Source organism: Cupressus sempervirens, chromosome 7 (genome assembly GCF_028749045.1).
Source record: "Cupressus sempervirens isolate cs-2001-9-10 chromosome 7, ASM2874904v1, whole genome shotgun sequence".
Classification (NCBI taxonomy): domain Eukaryota; kingdom Viridiplantae; phylum Streptophyta; class Pinopsida; order Cupressales; family Cupressaceae; genus Cupressus; species Cupressus sempervirens.
The window spans coordinates 504,147,077-504,162,355 of record NC_143124.1 but is presented as its reverse complement, the minus strand read 5'-3'; the positions used below and the strand labels follow the sequence as shown (position 1 = coordinate 504,162,355).

General features: G+C 33.7%; 1 pseudogene; it reads left to right on the top strand.

Moving 5' to 3' along the window:
* The first annotated feature begins 8,612 nt into the window (after positions 1-8,612).
* On the top strand, positions 8,613-9,140 carry LOC149547739 (ceramide synthase 1 LOH3 pseudogene; annotated as a pseudogene).
* Positions 9,141-15,279: the final 6,139 nt, after the last annotated feature.

Below are 15,279 nucleotides of genomic sequence, written 5' to 3'. Positions count from 1 at the left end.
TTTTGAGCCAAAAATCTTGATTTGCATGTGGAAAATTAGAAAATTGCCACCTTAGGAAATGTGCCCCAATCTAGGAGCAATATTGTTTTGGTTCAAATTCCAATTGTGTCCAAATTGGATAAATTTTATATGAAAATTAGGGTTTTTGGGCACTCTGAGCTCAACTATGAGGTCCATTTTGGCTCAAAGTGCATAAAAAAATGGGGACCCCCCCAGATTCAATACAAAAATAATATGAAAAATGAAACCCTCTGAAAGAAAGAAACACAAATTTGAAAGCCAATCCAAACTTCTCATAAACAAAAATAGGGGCATGAAGATCTGGAGCTTTGATACCATGTTGAAGTTGATGAAAGAACAAGCCCACAAATTTCAAGAATCACTTGCATGCAAACACTTGTCACATAAATAGAGAAGCAAAAGCTATGGACTTTGGAATTCCCAGATCCACATATGAGACATTCTTGATGAGAAAAAAGAGAGATTTCTATTATCAAAAGTGAATTAATAAATTACAAAGAGATCAATCCTTATAAAAGGAGATCAAAACCCTAATAGGTAAGTAACCTAGGTTGCATTATAATAATTAATAAAAAAATTAATTATTATATGTCTAAAGTTTAGCTTAAGTAAACTAGAGATAATAAGTGGCTTAATAATTAAATCAATATGATTTAATTAATAAGAAAATACTTTATTACTCTAACACTTCTTGCTTTTTTCATAGTTCACTTGGTGTCATTTTGATCCTATAGTGAATATTTTACATCATGGGGTTGACTTATTGATACTAGTGTTATATGTAGATGATCTCATCATTATAGGGAGCTCATCCTCTACAATTCACAGTGTTCAATGAGCTTTGAGAGAGAAATTTGAGATGAGAGACCTTTGGACTTATGCACTATTTTTGGGCCTATAGGTTGTTAAGTCTTCAGATAGGATAGCCATACTCTGGTAGAAGTATACTCTTGATATGTTTCAGAGATTCAACATGCTTGATTTCAAGCCTGCTCCCACACCTTTTCAATTCGGTGTTGTTTTATCTACCACTTGTAATACTTCTACAATGGATTCCACTTTATATAGACAGCTTGTGGGTAGTTTATGTTGACAATTGGCTAATATGATATGTAATTGTTGTCATTTATGACAACACATGATGTACATGTTCACAAGAAACCTTAGAAATAAGGATACGTAGTGTTTGGTAGTCAAAAAATTGTCTAAGTATGGAATTTATTTTACAATAGTGTATTATTTTATTTATAACATGTTGCTGACATCATATTATGACTAGGAAAGTTACATGGAGATTGTATGCATGTTGGTGATGATGTGTATAACCTCAAAAGTTTGTATAGATAGTACAAAACAAAGATAATTGTGTTTTGATGAAGTATGACAACGAAATTAGGGCCAACATCTCAAATGTTTACTCTAAGTTGAAAAAGTGAATCCAATTAGGGCCAACATCTTAAATGTTTAATCTAACTTGGAAAAGAGAATTCAGGTCTTAGTTGACCCAACAATAATTTGTGTAAAGTCATGGTATTTGTGCAAAGGACATTTTGCGATAAGAAGTATGCTATCTTGTAAGATTGTGTAATTATGCTATGCGAATTGTGATGAGTGAACTTTTGTGAAAGTGATTTATGCGAAGTTTTATATGAGCTATCTGGTGATCTGAGATCAAGTTGAAGATTAGAGATTAGACAAGGAAGGAAAATAACAATAAATTACTAGTTTGAGTAGTGAGCTCTTCTTGTAGTTGAAATTGCATGTTTGGGTAGTGGGCTCTTCTTGCATACATTATACCACAACTCCTAACAAGGATTCAAAATCTCTTAACAAGAACTCCTTATACTAAATTTTCTCATTGACTCCTAACAGGGTCCATCCTCTAACAAGGAACTTATATATCAGTATATTATCTAGTGGGTATCATCCCCACCGAGGTTTTCCCTTGGCCAGGGCTTCCCTAGTTAACAAAATATGGTGTTATGAGTTATCTTTGTGCATTTCTATTGTTATTGTTCAACATTACTTTATTGCTTTGTTATGCATGGTTTAAAGTAAGTAATAATATCCAGTTGGTGACTAAAGTTTGTAGATTACTGATTCATCCCCCCTCTCAGTAATCCCTATTTCTAACAATTGGTATCAGAGCATAGTTACTTTGAAGAGGCTTAACAACTTAAGTAAGATCCCTATGGATATGGAATAGTTGATGAAGAACCTTGAAGAAGCTCTTCAAAAAATTGATCTCCTTACTAAAGAAAGAGATAAGCTAAAGGACAGATATGAAGAATCCAAAGTATACATTAGTCAATTGAAGGAAAATTAATCATCTAAAATCCAAGCCTAAATCTACTGAATCTGGAAATAGTGAAGATGACTATTCTAAGTTGAAGAAAAAGTACAAGATCTTGAAGCATGAGTTGAAGATTAAAAATTTGAAGTTGACTTTGAGAAATGATCTTAGAAAAGTTGAATCTAATTTGAAGACTGAAAATATAGATTTGACAACAAGTCTGGCAAATAAAACATTTGATTTTGAGACATTGAAAGAAGATGATGAAGAACTCCATAAGTACAATACTATTGTGAAAGGTGAATTGGCATAGTGAAAACAATAGCTTGAGAAGCTTTATTCTAGAAGAGAAAAGCTTTATGATCTAATGTTTATACAAAGGCCTACTTATGATAAGATTGGTCTTGGTTACCTAATTAACATGTCTATGAAGAAACCTAAGATGAGATCAGATTAGAAAGAAAAAGAAAAATATGATAATAAGATTGAATCCAGTGAATCTTCTAAGAAACCTAAAGAAGTTGAGCAAAACAAGGAAGTTCAAATCTTGGATGAACCAAAGCATGTGGAAACTCCTAAGGAAACCAGGTATGAATTTAGAGGTAAGTGATTTTTATATAATGAAATAGGTCATATGAAAAGAGATTGTACAAATAAGTCATTTAATCATGTAAAGGACTTTTATTGTCATAATTATCATGGTATGGGTCATAATGCAATTGATTGTAGGAAATGTAAGTATGATAATTATAGAAGAAATAGTAGAATGTCTAGAAATATTAACCCTACAAATAGAAGAAGATCTAATGAAAAGACATTGAGAAGGAAGATCTTATGAAGATAGAAGAAAGATTGTGTGTTATAAGTGTAACAACTTAGGAGACATTTCTCAGAATTGTCATGAACTTGATGATCAATAGAATCCTGGAAGTAGAGCACTTGTATATCAGTTATGCAACAACTTCAAATACACAATGAAGTACTATAGAATGGAAAAACACTTCAGAGATAGAAGGAACAATGGAAGAAACTTTGGGAATAGAAGGAATGATGGAAGGAACATTGGAAATGACAAAAGGAACCAAGAAAGGAACTCTAGAACTAGCAGAGACAATGAAGAACAAAGAAACATTGTGAGTGAAATTCGAAAATAACTTAATGAAGCATTTAAAAAAGGAATAGATATCTAAAAAGAAAAGTTAGATGATGATGAGATAGGAAGATTGAAGTCAGTTGTTGACTTTGATTCAATTAAGTTGAATTAAGCTTGTTCACAACATCAGAATTTGATAACTTTAGTAGTCAAAGATCGAATTAGAGGTAGAAAAGTTGGAAAAAGGTGTGTCTAGTTATGATTAGATGGTACCTAAGCTCACTTGTAATTTGGAGCTCATCTAAAAAAGTTATGAAGGAATTCAGAGTTACTAGTATTATAGTAAAGGTTGATTCTGCAACAAAATATGAAAAGTATGTTTTTGCAAAGAATTTCATGATGTGAAGTCTTAAGGATGTTTGTCATCATGGAAGGAGGCTATAGTAAACTATTGAGTTGTCATTTTGCATGATTCTTAATGGCAAGAATCCTTTCAAACTCCTCTATTGGAAAGTTAATCTAGGATTAACTCCAAGGTTCTAGGTGATCTTGCAACCTACTGGAATCCACTCAATTGAAGATAAATGTGAATGTTCATGAGGAGGCCTTTGCTGGTTCTTAAAAAATTCAGATAACATGTAGAATCTGCTTGCTATCTCAAAAGAATAAGACACACAAAAAGAATTATATTTTTGTATTTTCTATTTTTAAATGAATACAATCTAACAATGTAGCTATATGAATTCCTAATTTAACTAGGTGTTTGTAAAAGAAAATAACAAAGATAGGGTAACAAAAAATTTAAGCAAATAACATGAAAAGTAAAATCCTAATGGACATTAGCCACGAAAACAATGCATCTGCAAATTAAGCCTTTGAAAAGATCGGTGGGTAACCAATGAAAATAGGAGCAATGCTTCCTTAATTCCATTAATGCAATCATTGATGGGAATTCAATAATGGTAAGATGTTTCAATTTTCATCAAATCAAAAGGCCATGAAAAGTGCACTCATGCAAGCCAAAAAGCTATGTAGAAACAATATGATGATCTATTCTCAAACTAAGTACATCAACAAAATTTGCAAACCTATAGAAAACACCAAAATTAAAAGATTACACAACCAGAATAATGCAATAAAACTATTGGCTCAATTACATTCCATGAACATACCTCTAAAAAATATAGCACAATTAGGCAAGAATCACTACACTCCAAATTCGAGAACTAATAGCATATATTATTGCATCAAAATAACGATGACTTGGAATACATATTACATTCCTGAATTTATAAGAAATCTTCTCCTCAATTTGTGTTGAGAGTGAGAGATATCTTTAATCAAATATATGCTTCTAAACTAATAAAACAAATCTATCTATGTATAAACTCACTCTCTAACTGGTGCTTAGTAGGACTCCATCCATATTTATATCATTAAATGGATGCATGAAAATTTACATGTCTTAGAAATAAAGAAAGCATGATAAAATAAGAAGAAGATAGCCATTAGATGATGTAGGAGTCTCTGGAGATGCCAAAAATAGAAGCGTCATCTTCACTAGGTGTTTGTAGGAGTTGAACTACCATCAGAATGCATTTTTGATGCAAGGAAAGCTCTAAATTTAGAACTAGCAATTAACTATTGGCACAACTAAGAAGAAGTGCACTAGTGCACCTTGGGAGAAATTTGTGTGAGGTGCTTAATTCACCAAAAAATCAAAGTTCTCAATTTTGAAAATGATTTTTGGGTTTTGCTCAAATGGGTTTTTAGATCACTTTTGTGTACTTACTTTGATCCTTATGATGATTTATACCCTCTTTATAGCCAAAAACTTTCATAGACAAGAACTCATTCTACTTCTAAAATCCCAAGGCACATGTGTTGAATCTTGTCATTAATAATTGCACAAGATGAGGAAATTGTTGTGTCCAACCTCTGTATCTTTGATCTTTTCTTCTCTCCATCTACTTGATCCTTCTGGGTCATAGACTAGGTGATCCAGATTATTCAAAATGATCAAATGTTTGAAACTTTTTCATACTTTTTTACAAATTTTTCTAGCTCCTTTTAATTGGCTTTTTTGGAGGTCTTCTACTTTCATCGGTTCCTAAAATTGGGTAGCTAAAGGCTCACTAATTTAGGGACTAAAATTAGATTTCTAGTTCTTCTTTCCAATAGTGTAAACAATTTTGAAATCCAAGTTCTAGATCAAAAGTTATGACCCCAACAAGTTAAGGATGCCTTTTTATTTGCACAATGAAGCAAACATTAGTCTAGAAAGTTGAAAAAATTAATTTAGACAAATCCTAGATACAAAAAAACACAAAATAGAAACCCTAAAAAGATTGGAACACCTTTAAAAGACAAAAAGGTGTACCTTACACAGCTCAAAGGTGTGCTAGGTGCACCTCCCCCTACATAAAAAACCCTCAACAGTAAGGGTGCACACCTAGTGCACCTTGTGGGGTGCACTAGGTGCACACACTTATAGCGTGCTTAAGAGAAAGAAGGTTTGGAAGGGGTGCAAATTGGGGCCGAGTGCACCTTTGGAGGTGCACAAGTGAGCACTTCCAAAGTGAAGTGCTACCAATTGGGGTGCACTTGGTGTGCCAAGTGCGCTAGTGCACACTCACATACATATAGAAAATTGAATATTCCTCCTTAGACCCTCCAGTTTCTATCAACTAAACTTTTAGGTAGAGACCTAGATTAAGCCAAAACACTAAAAAAAACCCTAAAAAGACTCAGACCCTGGACTAGGGATCTAGAAAGAGACAAAATTATACTAGGGGTCCCCATTTCTAGACAAAATGGGGCATGCATTGTGAAACCACAACAAAAACTTTAGGCGACATCTAAAGATTAGATAGATGATTTTGAGCAATTATTTGAGTACAAAATGTAATTAACAACTTTTTCATATTTGCGAAGTACATAATTAATGCAAGTTCAAGTTGATGGAATAAATGGAGTACAAAATTGATTTTCACTTCATTATAAACACATCCAAAGTGAAGAGCATTTAGAAGTGACTTGTCAAAGCAATTTCAAAGAAAACCCTATTTTTGGAAAGAGTTATTTTATCATTTTATCTACAAATTTGTTCGATAAAAGATATTGTTTGATAAGAATAATGGATATGTCAGTAGTACAGAGCGTTGAGAACAAAGATAGACCTAAGTTTAAGATTGTTTGCGCTAAACCTATTGAAGGAAACCCTAGCTCAACATTGTCTATCACTTCAAAAAACATAGTTTATCTTGAAGATGTAGGAAGTTATTTGAATAGAAAGTTTGAGTTGGTTGGTAGTGAATTCATGAATAGAGACATGGAATTGGTTTTTAACCATGACATGATAGTGAAGCCTGGATATGAACATCTAATGGAATTAGACTTGTTTAAGTATCACTTCTATTGTGAGTTAGACATAGATGAATGGACTGAAATCATACTGAGTAGGATACATGATGGTCAGTTATGGATGCAAGATAACATAGTTGACATTTTTGTCAACCTTATTTATGAGGTAATTGGTCTTAGCAAACAAGGTAGTGTACCTATAGGTGAGAAGATGGTTAAGAAGAAAGTTGAAAGCTATACTAAGGCAATATACAATGGTAAGGTTATGGTAATCAACACCATCAAGCAAGATGATGTGAGATTTCTAGGTAAAATTATTGCTCATTATGTTTGTGCAAGTTCTAAGATAGATGAACTTTCAGTAGGATTCATATATGTAGCATATAAGATATGTGTAGAGAAAGTGTTGGGACTCAAAATTGAAGCCCCGATTTTGAGTACCATTGAGAAAATTAAGCCCTATAAATACTTTTAAATGCATGTGTACCTGGTTGTCCATTTAAGGCTCGTGAGGTGTTTAATGTTTCTAACACCATACATTCAGTATGTCTATGTGTTTCATGAAGTTAAATTGTCATTTTGAGCCATTCTGTGAAGTCCCGTTTTGACCAATTGTCAAATCTGCTTTTTCACCTAAGTGTCAAACACCAATAGGAGGCCTTGTTTGCAATTGAATATCTCACAACCAGTAATGTTTCATGACTCACCACTTTGGGTGTATTTAGTGTCCATACCTAAGAGCCTATGTTTCAGATTTTGAGTCATTTTGAGTCCGTTTGACTAGGTTTTAAATCCCTCAAAGGTGGTCATTTATTGATGTCATGTTGATGCAATTAGTTCTGAATTCTGGGAAGCCCTATTTGACTTGTTATAATTTTAATACAGTTGACCAAAATGAGAAAATTCCTTTTACATTGCATTTTAGAGGTTAGAGAATTACTATTTTTCAATTTTGAGCTTATGACGAATCCGTTTGATCAGTTTTCAAATGTGATTCCAACTACAATTTCTAGCTTTTCATTGGTGTCAAGAAATGTAGATTTGTCAGAACCATTGTTCATGATGTCATATCTCAAAATCTATGATAGATGAGATCAAATGGATTATACCATTGTGTTTTTCCTCTGAAAATACTTTAAGTGTGCCAATTTTCAAGTTTTGACGAACCTGTTTGCACACTTTCCCAAGTCAATTCCATTTGCAAAAAATGTTTTTCTACCAGTCTCTAGTCTGCAAATTTTTAGTAGCTCACTTTGACCATTTGCCAAATGTGTTTAGTTATTTTTCATGAGCCCAAATCCAAAATTTATATTTTCCTCATGAAAGAGAATCAATGGCCCAGTTTTCATTTCCCAAAGTGTCAGTTTGCCTAGTTTTTAAAGCCAAATCCAAACACATTTTAGTGTTTTTTGACATGTTTATGTGCAGGCAATTTTAAGTAACTTTGATAGTCAATATCTTTTGACTGAGAATTCATCATGAGACAAGATTTGATAGGGTGTAAGAGTGCGAAATAGAGAATCAATGTGTTAGATTTCAAAACCTAATTAGATGTATTGGTCAATTTTTGAAGCTAGTCGAAGGACCTCATGGCATGAAGTGGACAGTCGGCAAAAGGAGTTAAATTGAGTTTAATTTGATATTTCAGTGATACTGTAAGGATCAAGTCTAATTATTCTCAATGTTAGATGCTTGTTGGATTGATTTGACATTTTTAGTCATTTGAAAACAAATTTTTTTAAAGCTAGACCTACTTTGAGGCCTGACTATCTCCATCATATCGATAAGATGCTATGGGGTTTGAAATGATCAAAAAGTAAAGACAAAGTTAAAGCTCCTTACATGTACATGGTAGATTTCTATGTGTACAATATTGTTGCTTTAGTTTTTTGGGAGATAAGATGATCAGACTTTGGAGTAAGCATGTCTCATCATGTAGCAACTTTGATTATCATTTTAACATCATATTTGCTAAGTTTTTCAAGAGTTAGCTCTGTTGTTATGGTGATTCATGATGCATCTGATGTTCTTTTGAAGTAGCCAAGATGTTCAAATACACTAGCTCTACCTTGATACCTAGCATTTACTTTGTCCTTTTTGCCATATCATGGCTTATGCTTTGCCTTGTTTATTTCCCCTTTTGGATTGTTTGGAGCAGCAATTATGAAGTTGTTAATTGCATAGATATAAAGAAACACAGAGAAGGTCCCATTTATTACTACATCTTCAACACGCTCCTTAATTGTTTACTCATCCTTCATTTTTATTGGTGGGTTTTTGATCTATCTAATGCTTGAATGGAAACTGAAGGTAAACAACAATATTAGTGAAGATGTTAGATCAAATTCTAAAGAACATAAAGAAGATTGAACCCTCCTAAATGAGCTATATTTTGAGAGATAAGAATGGAGGAGATATTCTCGAAATGTTAGTCAAATGATCTTTTGTGGTGATCATAAATGTATGCATCATTATAGATGATTATCATGTAACAACTATGGACTCTAGTGTGTGTTGCTACATCAAAGATATCAAGAAAATAAATTGTTGAAATGACATGCTTGATTCCATTTGTACCATACTGCATTGACCTCAGTAGTCAAGGCTATGAATGGGAGACAACATGCAAAGATGAGAAGGGCATGAAATTGCAAGGAATTGCCTACAGTGATAAAAGAATTGGAGCATATACTGCCAACAAAGATCCTTGGTCGTAGTTTAAAGGGAAGAAGAAAAAGCCATAGTAAGTGGATGGTATCAAAAGGGATCCACGTTTTCAAAGCCACCATGTTAAGAGAGAAGCTCACAACTAGGCAGGGGAGCAGTCAACAACATGGAAGCAACCAAAAAAAAGGGGAAGCTATTGTACATTGAGTGGGGTTCAGGTAAGTAAAGCCATGCACAAGAGAACAAGCTACAAAATACAGGGGAAGCAACTCTATTAAAGGGTAGAGGGCTCCATAATTAAAAAGGTAAAAGCCAATCTTTGTAGATAAGGAATGGCAAGAAAGCCCCCATGTTATAAAGAGCTCACACATGCAAAAAAAAAAAGAGGCAGTGTGCGTAGAGGGCATTTTATAGACAATGCAAGGGTCATCCATGACTTCTTAAATAAGGAGATCCACGTGTTCTGCAAAGCAAAAGGAAGTCTGCAAGAAGGAAGAGTTGGAGGCATCCACATTCATGCAAGTAAACAAGTTGCATAAAGCTAGAGGAGACCTTCACATTAAAGTAAGGAAAGTAACATTTCTTTTGGAAGGAAAATTAAAGCTGCCAGGGAGTCTAGAGCAGGGTGGCACATGTAGAAGAGGTGTTTAAAAGGACCATGGCATGAAGGAGCCAAGGAGCCAAGACATACAAAGCCCCCAAAGCAAAAACATAGAATAATACAAAGCAAAATGGTCATGTCCATTTATCCCACATTGAGTGGGCGGGGATGTTTTTACACTTTAAATACTACAAGACACATTACATGAAATGTCTTGAAGACTGGCGCCTTTTGGAAAGGCAAAGCAAGTGTACATGGGTCCTAGTTGGCTAGATGGAGATAAGAATTTTTTTGGATGACCATGCAAAATGGAGAAAATAGAAACTTGTTTGAAAAGTTCATAAAAAAAGTCAAGAATTCGAGAAGGCACCATGTCGCCACTGAAAAATGGTGAGACTTTCCAATATTCAAGATGGCTACCTATTGGAAAGTGGAAATTCTAGCTAGTGACCTACCAGAAAGTTGAAGTTCCGGCCAATGACTTCTTGGTAAGGTGAAATTCTGGAGAGTGGTTGAGAATGAACTAGAATCTAACATGTGGCAGCATGTGGCAAGCAACTTGTGATCAGAGGTGACATGGTGGATTGAGATTTCAATGATGCACTAGATCATGCCACCTGGTAGATTTGATGATGGTCATTATGTCGCTAAAGGAAAGTTGTGAGGAGGTTAATATAGAGACATGGTGACTAGCCAGGTGGTAGTGACATGTCAAGGTGGTGTGGCGCTAATGTGGTAGTGAGGTGGCCATGACGTGGGTGTTGAGTGGGTAGTTTGTGAGCTAATGAGGAGCTGTCACATAGCAGCAATGAGTGAACCAATTAGATACTGCCATGTGTCACAGAAGTCAAACTAGGGTTGACCCAAAATCCATGGGTAGGGCTAAAATGGAAAATAGTTTAAAAATCATTTAAAAAAATATTTTCTCAAAATGACACATACACACAGTTTTTAAATTGAAAAAGGTTTATTCTAAAGTGTGAACTTTAGAAACTTTGAAATTTTTGAAAATTTAAAAGTGCAGTCATAGAGTCCTAGTAGAGGGATATTTTTCAAAATGACTCTTAGGGGGTTTTTGAGAGGCAAATGTAGCAATATTATATATTGCTGAAATCGAGAGAAGACAAATTTTTTGATTACGAGGTTAGTTTTTGCATAAGATTCAATGGTTTGAGTTATAGGAAGAAATGTAAAATTTGGGGCCTTCTCAGTGAAATGGGAAAAAATTGAAAATGTAGTTATAGGCTTGATAAAACATGGTAAAAATGCAGTTGGGGTCAAATTGGGTCACTTTCAAATCAGTTAAACCTCAATTCCTTCAGCATTTCATGAAGTTTTTCAAATATTTTGGTTGCATAAAGGTTTTCATCATTCAGTAGAGATATTTGCAAATTTGTTATAGAATAATGATGAAAACCATATCAGATCAAACAGTAGTAAGAGGAAAGAGGTTTTGCAACTGCAAAGGATGGAATTTCAAGTGGACACATGTCATCTTTAGATTAGATCTAGGAACTCACTCCTTGTCTATATCCTTCCTTCATCCATTGTATTGGTTCCAATTTTTGGGAAGAAAAAGTTTCATTGCTAAGATACCATTAGGGGTTCTAGTTTTTCATTGTGAGACCATTGGTTCCAATTTTTGATATGTTTTCCCTACTATGACACCACATTTTCTTCAGCATTCTCTCTTGTATAAACAATAGTAGGAAAGATAAGACAGAAAGTTTAGATCTATTAGGTGTTTTTATGTTTTGATTTCATGCATTTGAATGTATTGTTTCAAGAAAATGAATACAAATGAGCAAGAATTTCTTTAGTTTCATTCTGATTCTCATCTCCTTTCTTAGTAATTTATAGTCTTATGTGGTCTAGGAACAAAGAGCTAAGATCCATTTACATCCCTTTAAGGTTGTATGTCAGATATGTTTTGCTGTTGGAACAAAGAGTCAAGTAAATGGTTGATGCGTTTGACAAGGCTTCTGATTATTTGAGAAGGATATTTCATGAGAATGAGGTCTAAATGAACACCGATGTCTGATTCACAAAGTGATAGGATAGATCTGATGTCTTGGTGTATGAAATATATCATTGATATCATGCATTATATTCATGGAATTTTCCAATAGATAAGGCACTGATCAGCTACAGGATCATTTGTTTGTACTACTGCATATTTGGGGTTTTGTTGAATTCAACATCATTAATCAATTGTATTTCCCTTTCATGTTGAAGAGTTTAAAAGGATGCCCTCACTTAGCTTATGAATATCATAGAATTGCAATTTTCTACTACAAATTTGTGTTATTGCATAAGTATTAGGAGATATAAGGGTTAAATTTGCTTAATAGATTCAAGAATATGTTTTTGCATTAGTATCATATAAGTGAATATGTGGTCCACCTGCCTAGGTTTTTTAGAGCTTGAAGTAGAAGAAAGGTCAAGCCTTATAGTTGGCCCAGTGTCTAAAATGATATGTTAAACATGGGAGTTAGTTGCCCCTAGATGTACAATTTTCTCATCGAGGTAATTTGAAGCCTATAGCATTTCAAAACACCAATAGAAAGAACGAGTGAATCTTAGATAAATACTAAGAATGCAACTTCTAGAAAACCTTGAAAAGATTAAGAGGACAAAGAATGGTGTGTTTAGATTCCAATCATTGACCAATCACATATTCTTTCATGTAATGAAAATATTTCCTTACTTATAAGTCATAGAAATAATGAGTAGTGACAAATGCACAATGGAGAAGATTATAGAGGTATCCAAAAGGCACCCTAAAAACAAGATATTAGATAGTGGCAACCTAATAATGAGGACATTCCAGAATGAGATGAAACAAAGATTTAGAACTGCACCTACAATTGTGGATAAATTTAAGGAAGACATTTGTATATTAGTTGATATAGATCATACATATATTCAAGCAGTGGAACCTTAGGAGATATTTCTTGATCCCTTGAGCAATTAAATTGAATGATGATGTAGTACTTGGTTACATTAATTTGTTGTTGAATCCAGACAAAGACAAAGAAAAATATATATTTGGCACATATGATGAGATAACACAACAAGTTCATCAAGCAACCATGGAGAAGGCATCATACAAGAAGGTTGAATCTATAATGAAGAAGGCACTATCAGAGGCCAGAATGATAGAGAGTAAATTTGAGGCTATAAGAAAAACAATGAAGCAAGGTATACTGAACATACAACCTTTTTCAGTATCAGTTGCTGAAACATCTTTGGAATAGAGCATTTCGTATGTAATAGTGTCCAATGTTCAGCCTAGTGAATAGAAAAGAAAGTTTGAGAGATTGGTTGAAGAAATGTCTATTAAGACAAAAAGAGTCAAACAACAAGTCAATAGACTTGAAAAAAGACATAAAAAATTGTTGAAAATTGACTCCAGTGATGACGAAGATGAGGAACAAGAAACCAAGCAGCCAGAAAAGGTGACTCCACCTAAGCAAGTAGCAGGAAAAGCTTGACAACCTTGGAAGTTGAAGATAGAAAAGATAAATATAGCTATTGCAAATGAAGGTAACTTTGTTTAGATGAACAAGTTTTATGATTTTTACAACAATTTTGAGAAAGATTAGATAGATATATCTACTATGAGATATATTGTGTCAAATAATCTAAAATTGAAGGACCTTGAGAGCATTATAAACCAGAAAGTCTATGAGAGACTTATTGAGAAGAAGGTTCCTACAAGGGAAGAAGACCTTGAACTTCAGAAGTCTATGCTAAGAATCATTTGCAAGACTGATGATGAAGATGAAATTAAAAGATTGTTGAATTACCTTGCACCATACTTGAGGAATAAATTTAGGCCATTTTTATTTATGATTGGTGAAAATGATAAGTTAAGAAGAGAGATTGCAGCAACAATCAGTCAAATGTTGACAAAGTCATAGGCAACATCTCCTGTAGCTCCTAGAACCTCAGAAGTGTCAGTAAGTGGTGACACAATTCAAATTGATCAAACCAATGTTACCCTTAACATTGATGATACCAATCTTTTTGGTAGTTCTTAACCAAATGAACCAGACACTGAAGATATTAAGGATAAGTTGAAACAAATTGAGGAAGAGAAGAGGCTACTAGAAGTAGAAAAGAAGAAAATAGAAGAAGCCAAGTAGAAATTGATTGAAGATGATAGTAAAAGAAAGGAAGAAGAATAAAAGAGAAGAATTGTAGATGAAGAGAGGAAAAATAAAAATGAGGAAGAAGAGAAGAGGAAAAGAGAGGAAAGAGAAAAGAAAAAAGAGGAAGAGAGAAGAACTAAAGAAGCAACAAAGAAATAGAGGGAAGATGAGACTAAACCATCTAGTTCATCTACTTTGCTCTCTCTTGCCAATTTATGTACTGATGATGATGATCAAACAGACCTAATATCATCCCTAACCAAGCTAATTGAGAAGAATAGGAAAGTAAAAAGTTTACAAAGGACATTAATGGAAGTGACGAACAAACTACATAGTACATTGGCAGTTTAGTACATAGAATCAGATCCTAAATATAGAGCACAAACAGTGCTAAAATCTTTTGATGAAGAGTTTACAAGTTTGTTGAATGTTGCTAAGGTGAAAGCTCAAATTTCTCATGATGCTAACTTGTTTAGCACCATCTATTAGAATATAAAGAATGACTTAGTTAATCTTGATACTTGTATAAAAGAACTCCAGAAATGCCAATAGGAAGGGAAAACTTTATATGTTAAGTGTACCTTATCATAAAAGTTGTCTAAAGACATTGTTAGTCAGATAGAGTTAAAGATGAATGAACTAGAAGCTTTATCTAGCCAGATCCAACATCCATCTAGCAAAGTAGATGATTTTGAAAGTCAAGTTGCTAGTGTTCATAGGGACATTAGGAAACTAGAACTTTGGAAAGAATAGATTTTGAAGAGGACATATGATTTTAGAGAATTCATTGCTATAAAACTATCTTTTGTTGAGAAACATCTAAAAGAATGTGTCAACACCAAGTACACATATTCCAACGTTTTGTATTCAAATATTAATGTAGTTGAGATTGCATCATATGATTTATGTGCAATTCTCACATTAGTTGAGTCTACCAAGGAAAGATGGACCAAAGGTATGGACAGTATGAAGGCTAATTTTGATGATTGCATGAAGCCCATATCAGCATAAGGAAGGAAAAATTTTTTTGGATAGAATCTTGACATTTTGACCTTTTTTGTTGATGTCAAAGGGGGAGAGATACATG